This window comes from Equus asinus, chromosome 5, assembly GCF_041296235.1.
Source record: "Equus asinus isolate D_3611 breed Donkey chromosome 5, EquAss-T2T_v2, whole genome shotgun sequence".
Lineage (NCBI taxonomy): Eukaryota > Metazoa > Chordata > Mammalia > Perissodactyla > Equidae > Equus > Equus asinus.
The window spans coordinates 15,806,424-15,816,059 of record NC_091794.1 but is presented as its reverse complement, the minus strand read 5'-3'; the positions used below and the strand labels follow the sequence as shown (position 1 = coordinate 15,816,059).

Genomic DNA, 9,636 nt, shown 5'->3' with positions numbered 1-9,636 from the left:
CCAGGCTTGAGATTCCAAACCCCATCTCCCAATGCCACATATTCTTTCCCCCACCTGGGAGGACCCCAGGACATTTCGGAACACAGTCATCGCCAGTTCGAAGGAATCCGTGCTTTGTTGCAAATGAGGGATGACAGATGACCACAGTCTACAAATTCGAGCAGCGTCAGGTCGGCAACGATCTTCCAGTGAAAGGGCAGTGAGAGACGTCTGGATTCTCTTCTTCCCCACCTCTTATTACAGAGGCATCATCCCGCCTTCCTGCCTTCTAGGCTAAGAGGAGCTTTTTAATTATACTTGAAAGCCTTCCGTTCCCTCATCCTTTCTAGTTTTCCCACTTCCAAACTCCACCTGAAAGACGTGGAAAGCAGAACAGACAACGGAATACAAAGAAGTTTCTTAAAAACCTGCTTTTCTAGGTTCTCAAGGCGTCCCCTTTAAGGAACCAGGCCCACCTCTTTCCCATTCACCTACTGGCTTTCCTCCCTGCCCATCACTCTACCTTTAAGAATATTTCCTGTTCCTTCAACCCAACTTGCACACCTCCGCCCCCCGGCCCTCCTCATTGGGCCGCCCGAGGCTCGTTGACTCTCCGGTTTTCCCTCCACCTCCTCCCGCCCTCCAGCCTAGTGCAACAGCGTCCCGGGTTCTGATTGGCTACCGCGGCAGCCTCCCCGGGGCCGGGTTGGTGGGCTGAGTGGCAGGGGCGGGAGCGCGGCGCACCCAGGGTAGGCTGTTCGCATGCCGAGCGGCGGCCGCGGGAGGGGCGGGGAGGGGCGGGGAGGGGCGGGGGGAGGGGGGCTGGGAAAGTTGAGGCCGCGCTGCCGCCGGGTCTCCGGCCTTGAGGGCTCGGGCTCGCAGCGGCGGCGGTGGCCGCGAGAAGAGGCGGCGGGGGCGGGGGGAGAGGAGGGCCTGGGCCCGCACTCCCCCAGCCCCAGAGGAGCAGGCGGCGGCCGCGGACGGAGAGATTCGCCCGGGCGGTCGGACACCCCTGCTGTACCCGCCTGGGATCATGACCCAGGCGGGGGTCGCCGCCGCCGCCGCCGCCGCGGCCGAGACCGCGCAGCCCCCGGGTGAGTGACTGCGGGAGGGGGCCGCTGACAGCGGGGCGGGGGGCCGGGGCTGTGGGGGCGGCTCCGGGGGCGGCTCCGGGCTGCGCTCCACCCACCCCCTCCCTGCCCCGGGAGGCGAGGGCAGCGCAAAGTGTGCCTCCTTCCTGGGGTTCCCTGCGTGCGGAGCCCGGCGGGGCGCGGGCTCGGGCGGGGCGTGCAGCCCTTTCTCTCCGACCCCGGGCGCCCCGCGCCCCCTGGTGCCAGGCCCGTGGGGGCTCGCGCTGCGCCCGGCCCCAGATGTGCGCGGGGCCAGAGAGGCTGTCCACGCTGCCCTGGGTGCATAAAGAGCTGGGCGGCCAGGGTCCCAGCGGATGGCCTCTGCCCGCCGTCGACACCTTTTCCTGTCTCCTTCGTCCCCTCTTCGTTCCTTGCCCTCTGGATTTCCTTCGGATCCCCTGGGCAGAATCCTGTGACTTGCTTTTTAACTCTCACCTCTGTGTCGGAGAGTTACCCTTGCGTTTTCTTTTTAGAAGCCTTTCTTTTCTTTTCTGAATAGGAGCGGTACAAGCGAACGGCCAACTCTTGAAATCTAGTTCCAGATTTCTGAGGAAAGCTCTCTGGACTCTTGTTCATGTTTAGCATTTTGATTGTTGGATTCTCCCATACTCACTGCCCCCGTCCCCGCTTCCTCACTCCCTCCCCCCTACGGTTACAGTGGGATATGGTCCTTCGAGTTTATTAACTTTATCTGGAAATAAGACTGCATGAACATGTGCGTGGAGTCTCAGCTGTAGGCATCCAACTCACGTTCTCATACCATTTTTACCATTAAGTAGATATAGTGACCTAACACCACACAAAACAAGACAGTTGTGGTTAACTTAAGTTTACATAAAGAAGACCCTTCCTTACCTATAAACAAAGTACAGATTTCTTGAATAATCCCTTCTGTGAGTAACATGGATGCTGAAGCATATTTGTACCTTTGCTTTTACTTAAAAAACAAGCAAGCAAGCAAACCAACCTGCTTTTGGAAGGGTCGACATGCTGTCATAATACATAATCACCTTGATCACATTTTCCTCCCACACTGGACGCTTGTTTAATGTAGTACAGAGTTGCTGTATGGGATACATTTGTTGTTTCCCTTTATTTATGAAGTACTTTGAAAGTATTTGTTACAAAATAAGCAAATTACTTTGTAATCATTGCACTTCTGAAACCAGGAACAGGCTAATGTCTCCAGGTACTGCAAGAATGAGTACTTAATCTCACATTTTGCTCTAGTCTAAGTGATATGACTTTTGTGTGCATAGGTATTACATTCTCTCTGTATTTAAAAGAGAAGTTCTGTAAAATCCAGACATGCATGCAGCCTAGAACATTCTTTAATATAAAGCATTTCGTTGCAGAGATCTAAGGGCAGCATAAAGTTGCGAGAATTATTTTCTAAGTTGTCTGTGGGATGTCATGGAAATAAAATTCTACAGTTGCAGACTGTGCAGTGAACCAGTCATGTAGGAGAAATTGATGGGTTATTTTCAGAGCTTAGCATTGTCAACAAGGGAAAAGAAACTCTAAGAAAACTGAGAATGTTTAACTCAGGTTAGAAGATAAGCTTCCACAGATAATCAGCTCAAAATTGTTGCTTATAAACAGGGACGGAAATCAAGCCTGGGTCTTAACTATGTCTGTCATGTCTCACCTTCCTGTCATCTAGCCCAGTGGTCCTCAGTCCGGAGTGCTCAGTGGAATCACCGTGTGTGCTTTGATATTTTAATCCCAGGCCACTCCCCACAGAGATTCTCCTACTTTTGCTATGGGGTGAGCCTCAGGCATAGGTATAGTTTTTAAAGCTCCCCAGGTGTTTCCATTCAGCAGTCAGGACTGAGAACTACTAAGAGTCAAGAACAATGTCCAGTCTGCTAGGCTTGTGTTCCAGGCTCTTCTAAATTAGGCCTTCACTCACATGTCTAGCTTTTTCCCCACTGCGTCCCACCATGAACCTCTGGACCTCGTCATGGTCCCGCAGATAAGCAGTTCGGATCCTTGCTTTTGTGAATGACGTTGATCTTTCTCACCAGATGGACGCCCCCCCCCCCCCCAACAATAGTTCTAACTCTGCTTTTATGGAGGTTTTCCTGACAGCTCTCTTAGTGATTGGCTCCCTTTGAACTTCTACGCCACATATTGTTTGAAAGACTCCCTTTATGCTTATACCATGTGGTGGTTTAACTTCTCTTGTATATGTGTTTCATTATTCTCAAACTTAATGGCAAGGAGTATCTTATTGTTTGGCTCTTCTACAGTGGTTTGCTTTGAGTTGTACTCGTTTGCTTTGAAGCCCTCTCGACTCTTCTTGCACCATAGTTTCAGGTTTGATTCCATCCCAGATGTTTCTGTCTTGGTAGCTTCCTCATACCTTAACTCTCATCGAATTCATGTACGGATGTCAGTTCCTTCCGTATCTTTTCCTGATTTCTTCAGTAGGTTGATTATGTTCTCCTCTGTGGCCCCGTAACAGCTTGTACTTAGTTATGTGTTAACGTTAATCATATTGCACTATGTGTTTGTCTGCCTTCTCCACCAGACTCCTCCCTGCAAAGCATCCATGTTGAGCAACTCCAGGAAGTATGGCTCATGTTGTATTCTTGAGTACCATTGCCACATGGCAGAGCTAGAGCCCCAGCAACATAGGAACTGTGTTCTCTTCATCTTTTTATTACTGGGACCTAACATAGCACTTGTCATTAGTAGGCACTTAATAAATGTTTGTTGAACAAGTAAATGACTGTTGTGTTATATATTATGCAAAGATAACCGTATACATCTGTAGCATAGGTTGACTCGGCGTTAATTGATTTTGCTATTAAATATTCTTATGTCTTGTACTCCTATTATGCGTTTGTTAAGGCTTAGTAGAATTTAAGTAATGATGGTTGTGACAGGCCCCTTAAACCCGTAATCTTCCTTCCAATATGCACAGGGATATTACCTTGAGTCTTTTACTCTGAGCTCTAGAGGTTGACTCTTGTTATCCATAAAATATTTGTGGAACTCTCAGTAAGAGAAAAGCTGTTAACTGTCCAATTGGATAATTTTTCTTTTTCTCATTAAATTTTCCATATGGGTACAATTGCACTACTTCAGAAGGCCAGATCTTTTAATTAGATCAGTAGGGCATGATAAGTTGCTCCTATTAATGTGCTAATACTGTGTTTTTAATTCAGTTCATCAAGTATTTATTGAGTACTTACCACGTGCCCAACACTCTTAGGTGCTAGAGAGAATACAGAAGTAATAACTGGTGTGGACTCAGCTCTTAAGAAGTTTGTAGACTTATTAGAGAGATTGGGAAACACCATGTCAATTAATTAAGGGGCTGAATACAGTATTCATTAGATGCTAATTTAAAGAAATAAGTATTCAAAATCTGTGATGCAGTTGTTCATACCATGGAAAATTTGAAAGGACCAGATATTCTTTCAATGGACATTTATTACTCTCTTACTGAATACTAATTGTTGGGGATACAAATATGAAAGATGTGGTGTCTACCATTTAGAAGCTTGCAGTCTAGTGGGAAAAACCAGTAAGCATGTAGAATGTATTTTATGTAAGGACATTGTGGAGTGTCATGTAAGGGTTGTGGACACTAACCTCTAGGGATCAGAGAAAGTTTCAAAGGGGGTAATTAGGAGTTCCCAGTTGGGAAGTTGGTATTAGCATTCCAGACAAAGTAACTGGTACAGAGCATGGAAATGAGAAAGGGCGTTTCTTGATTAAGGAACTGCAAGTAGATTGATATCAGTAGAAAGTAGTATGTTAAAGAGCATGGACTTTGGAGTCAGACACATGTGGTTTGCAAACTTTTATTCCACATGGTCTGAACCCCTGCCAATCTTGCTGATCTTGTGTAAGGTGGCAGTAGTCTATTTGGTAACTTCACAGCTAGTGTTAGTACAAAGAGGTATCTCAGGATTCCCCCAATTCCCACCTATGCTCCTTGTAACTTCCCTTTTGTCTATTGCCTGGCTACATGAGGAGCCCCAGACAGCATTACCTCCCAATTAAGGAAGCCATTATTGGGTCCCCTGGCAAAAGCATTCTCCCCTTAGCTACTATAATTTCTTTTCTTTCCTTCCTTTCTTCTTTCTTGTATAAACTGCTTGTTCAAGGAGTTGGTTGGGAGGGAGAAAGCATGGGTACACCTAGAAGCTGTGGCAAGATCAGAAAAAAAATCATTTTTACTTTTTAAATGGAAAAAAATGAATAAGGATATATCTTAATAGAAAAACACTAATAGGGAAGGAAAGATTAATAATATCTGAGAGAAAAGATATATTTTGTAACAGGATTATTAAGAAGTGGAAGTGATAGAGTCCAGAACAAAGGTAGAGGGCTTAGTGTTAGCTGGAAATATTAGGGAAGGTTTTATTTATTTTTTTCATTTTTTATTTTTTTGCTGAGGAAGATTCACCTTGATCTAACATCTGTTGCCAATCTACCTCTTTTTGCCTGAGGAAGAATTGCCCTGAGCTAGCATCTGTGCCAATCTTCCTCTATTTCGTATGTGAGTTGCCACCTCAGCATGGCTGCTGATGAGTGGTGTAGGTCTGTGCCTGGGATCCAAACCCACAAACCCAGGCTGCTGAAGCAGAGTGCACTGAACTTAACCTCTAGGCCACGGGGCTGGCCCCTGGGGGAACATTTAGAGAGGAAGACAAACTTGCACTAGACTTGAAAATTAATAGGATTTGGATAAGCTGAGCAAAGTGGAAAGGTCATTTCAGTGGGAAAACAGCACAGATTTAGCAAGAAAATGAATGGGCTGATAGGCAGCTCAGGGCAGAACCTGTCTGAATTGGAGAGCAGGGAATAGTAGGTGACGTGGTTAGCTATGACCCTGCTCCTGTGTGTGATGTACTAGGTGGAAGTGGATGAGGGAGACTGCCACTGAAGAAGGTAGTGTTAGGGTCATGAAAGCTGGGAAGCAGGAGTTTGTATTCGATGCAGTAGATGTTGGAAAATAGTCCTGTAGATTCGGGAGCAGGAGAGGCACATGATGGAATACAGTGAACTGGTCAGATTACTGAGACATTGGAATCTAAAACCATGGAAGAATAGGGAAAAGACTGGGAGCAAAAAAGACTATTAACAGCCAGATGTGTAAAATGAGGCCTAATCTAAGGTGGTGGTAACAAACAGGAGGCCATGAACATCGTGAAAGGAATCGATAGGATTTGGTGAGAAGATTTGAAGATTATTTTGGGGTTTAGAGCCAGGTTAAAGTTTGATAAAATGGAGAAATTGGAAGGAGGTCTCTTAAGAGGCAAGGCAATTTAACATGTTGCACAAACATGTTAATTGGTTTTGAAATGAAATGTTCTGAAGAGAGCTTTGCCTAACTAAAGATTTGCAGCAAGATCAGTGTTGAAAGGTAGCTTTATTATAAAAACATAATGGCTTTTACACAGAAACAATTTGAAACTTTGTAGGGAGAAAGCAAATAGAAGGATTGAGCCTTGAAAGTCAGCATGAGAGAGACCAGGATTCATGTTAGAGAAAGAGGGTGCGTAATTGGAGAAGAGGAAGACAATCTGGGAGGAGAATTTCAAGAAAAAGAGAGCAGCATCTCAAATCCTGCAGAGAGGAGAAGGAAGACAGAAAAAAAGACCTCTGATTTGGTGAAAAATAGTCCCTGACCTCCACGAAAGCAGTTTCGGTTGGCGGGAGCCGTCAGAAGGCGTTCTGCCTCGGGTTTAGGAGGGATTGGCCAGTGAAGGAAAGGCCAGAAGTGTCACAGAAATAGTAGGAGAGAAACGGAATGAGAGATGGAAAAGACAGTAAATTCTTGTTTAATGTGAGGAAACTCTTTGTGTTTTGGAAGCAAAACAGAAATGCTTATGAGGAAATGAAGCGCTAAAGAGGGAAGAATCAGGTATAGAGCGTCTCTCCTCAGACAGCACAGTTAGCCTTAGGATGTTCTGGCGGGCTGAAAGGATGGATGTATAGGCAGGGGTCTTTTATGATAAATGTAGGATCCATTAAAGAATTCATGCCAGATAGCCTCCCTGTTCCCAGTGAATTAGGGGGGAAATGGAAGAAAAGCAACTAATATGTCTGAGCTCTTGTTGTGTACCAGACATTTGCTTGATCCATTAAATGTATTGTCATGTAAACTCGTAACAGTCCTCTGAGGGGTTGGTAATAATCTCCCAGTTTTAAGTGAGGAGTTGCCCAGACTTCAAGGAATACTTATTTTAAAACCAAATAGCTAGTGAATGTCAGCTTTGAGGTTTGATCCTGGGTCTGATATCAAAGACTGGTCCCATTCCACTATACCATTCATTCATTAATGTGGGTGAAAGATATGTGGGGGCTTGAGAGGATCTGTACTGGTGATTACAGTGACTGTGCCTCAGAATCACTTTAGGGGCTTTAAAAAGTTCCTGCACCCTACCCCAGCCATTCATTCCTTCATCAGCATACTTACTGATTACACACTAATTAGCCAGGGTTCCCCAGAGAAACAGAACCAGTAACAAGGTATATATCACAAGATGAGCCTGGAGCATCTTATAGTGCCCAAAAGTAAGGAAGTCCTAAAAATGGGGGTGGGAGGGAGGTGGAGGCATGTGAGAAAGACACGGGAGCCAACCTGAAAGAATGCCCAATGGGCAAAGCTTCAACGATTTGAACAACAAAATAACTATAGCATTACATTTTGACCTGAAGAATAACATAAACACCCTCGAGTCCATACTGATACAAATAAATCATTAAGTAAATGGGGGAGAAGAGACAAATCTCCTTTGTCAGAAGAATTGTAAAAAATATATTTAGATGCTCCCTTCTGGAAGAGATAGAGATGAATTTCCCTCTCCTTGAGTGTGGACTTAGTACTCACTTTCAAAGAATACAGTATGGAAAGGGAAAAAGAGTAAGAGCAGTAATTACTTGAGTAGTGTTAACAGGAGATTTGAGGAGGAAATTGGTGGGGAAGACTCCTTTTACCAGGTACATCCTTCAGTATGATCTGAGTAGTTCAATATAAGCTTGTTTTTGTATAATGGAAGAGTCTAGTTAAGTAACACATAAAAAGAATAAGAAAATAGAAAAATACGGATACATCTTTATTAGTGTTGAAAAACTGGGAAGGGTGTCATCTAAAGATCAAAAATTTGAAGGAATTTATGAAAAATGCAAAGCATTTGGGATCAGATTGATGGAAAAACCTTAGAGTATGGAGAACTCTGCAACCTAACACAGGCTTAAAGGGGAGATACTAGGAAAGTGAGTTTTCCCAACGCAATTCTGGCTTTCACACAAACCGTAAAGCTCAGAGACGTCGAAAAGTAGAAGGCGGTTGAGGTTGGTTTTCATAGTCCATTTGGGTGGCTGTAACAAAAATGCATAGACTAGGTGGCTTATAAACAACAGAAATTTGTTTCTTACATTCTGGAGGCTGGAGTCCAAATCAGGGTGCCAGCATAGTTGGATTCTGCTGAAGGCCTTCTTCTGGGTTGCAGACTGCTGCCTTCTTGCTGTATCCTCACGTGGTGGAAGGGGTAAGCACGCTCTCTGGGCCCTCTTTTATAAGGGCACTAATTCCATTCATGAGGGTTCTGCCCTCATATCCTAATCATCCCCCAAAGGCCCCACCTCGCCATACCATCCCTACCATCACCTTGAGGGTTAGGATTTCAACACAGGAATTTGCGGGGGGACGCAAACATTCAGATCATAGCGGTGGTCAAAAGCTAAGCTGTACCAAGATCAATTAGAATAGCTAATGACAGTGTTCACTCACAGGTTAGATGCTAGAACATATTTGGGGGTATCTCCAGTGTGGGCTTTAGGGCCAGAGAGAGAATCAGGGTTCTACCTCAGAGAATCAGAGACCTTCTAGTTACCACTGTGAATGTGGAGCTCTTCTTTCCTTCAGAAGGTGCCCATCTAGCTGCTTGCCACCACCCATGTGCCATACTCTTGATAGCCAGGACTCGTAATCAGCGTGCACATTCACGGCAGGGAGAAGAGTGATTTTCACAAATGGTAAAGCAGTGGTTCTTAGTGGTTGATCAACATTCAAATCACCTAAGGAGTTGTTTTGAAAAAAAGGTGATTTCTACAGTGCATTCAGAGTCAAGAACCTGTGCTGGGGAAACCAACTTTAGCTGCCAATTCAGTTAACCAAGACTCACTAAGTATTTAAGGAAAATCAACAGGGAGAAAGAGGGACACCAAGCTGAACAAACAGAGGAAGCGATCTTTGAGAAAAGAAATTGAATGTGATAGACAAAAAATAATATTTTTTGTTCAAAAATATCCTCAGAGATTTGAGAGAAGATAATTTCCATAAAATAGGAATGGGGTGCTGTGAAAAAGAAATAAGAACAAGCAAGTTTTTGGAAATTGAAAGTGTATGTTCTGAAATAAAAACTTCAGTAGCAAGCTGAATAGCAGCATGGTTGTAATACATGGCTAAATTAATGAACTCGTACATCAGACCAAGGAGTGCTTTCAAAATGGTACAAAAAGGGCACAGAAGAAAATTATGAGCTGTTGGACGTGGAATATA

The 9,636-nt window shown here is 44.7% G+C and overlaps 1 protein-coding gene across 3 annotated transcripts in view; it reads left to right on the top strand.

Moving 5' to 3' along the window:
- Positions 1-788: 788 nt before the first annotated feature.
- Positions 789-9,636, top strand: part of USF3 (upstream transcription factor family member 3) — a 40,993-nt gene continuing 32,145 nt past the window's right edge. Inside the window, exon 1 of one of the 3 annotated variants that reach the window (XM_070508850.1) lies at positions 789-1,073. The gene's annotated coding sequence lies outside the window, so the exon portion shown is untranslated. The remainder of the gene's footprint in view (positions 1,074-9,636) is intronic. The other 2 variants (XM_044771575.2, XM_070508849.1) reach the window with 2 other exon arrangements.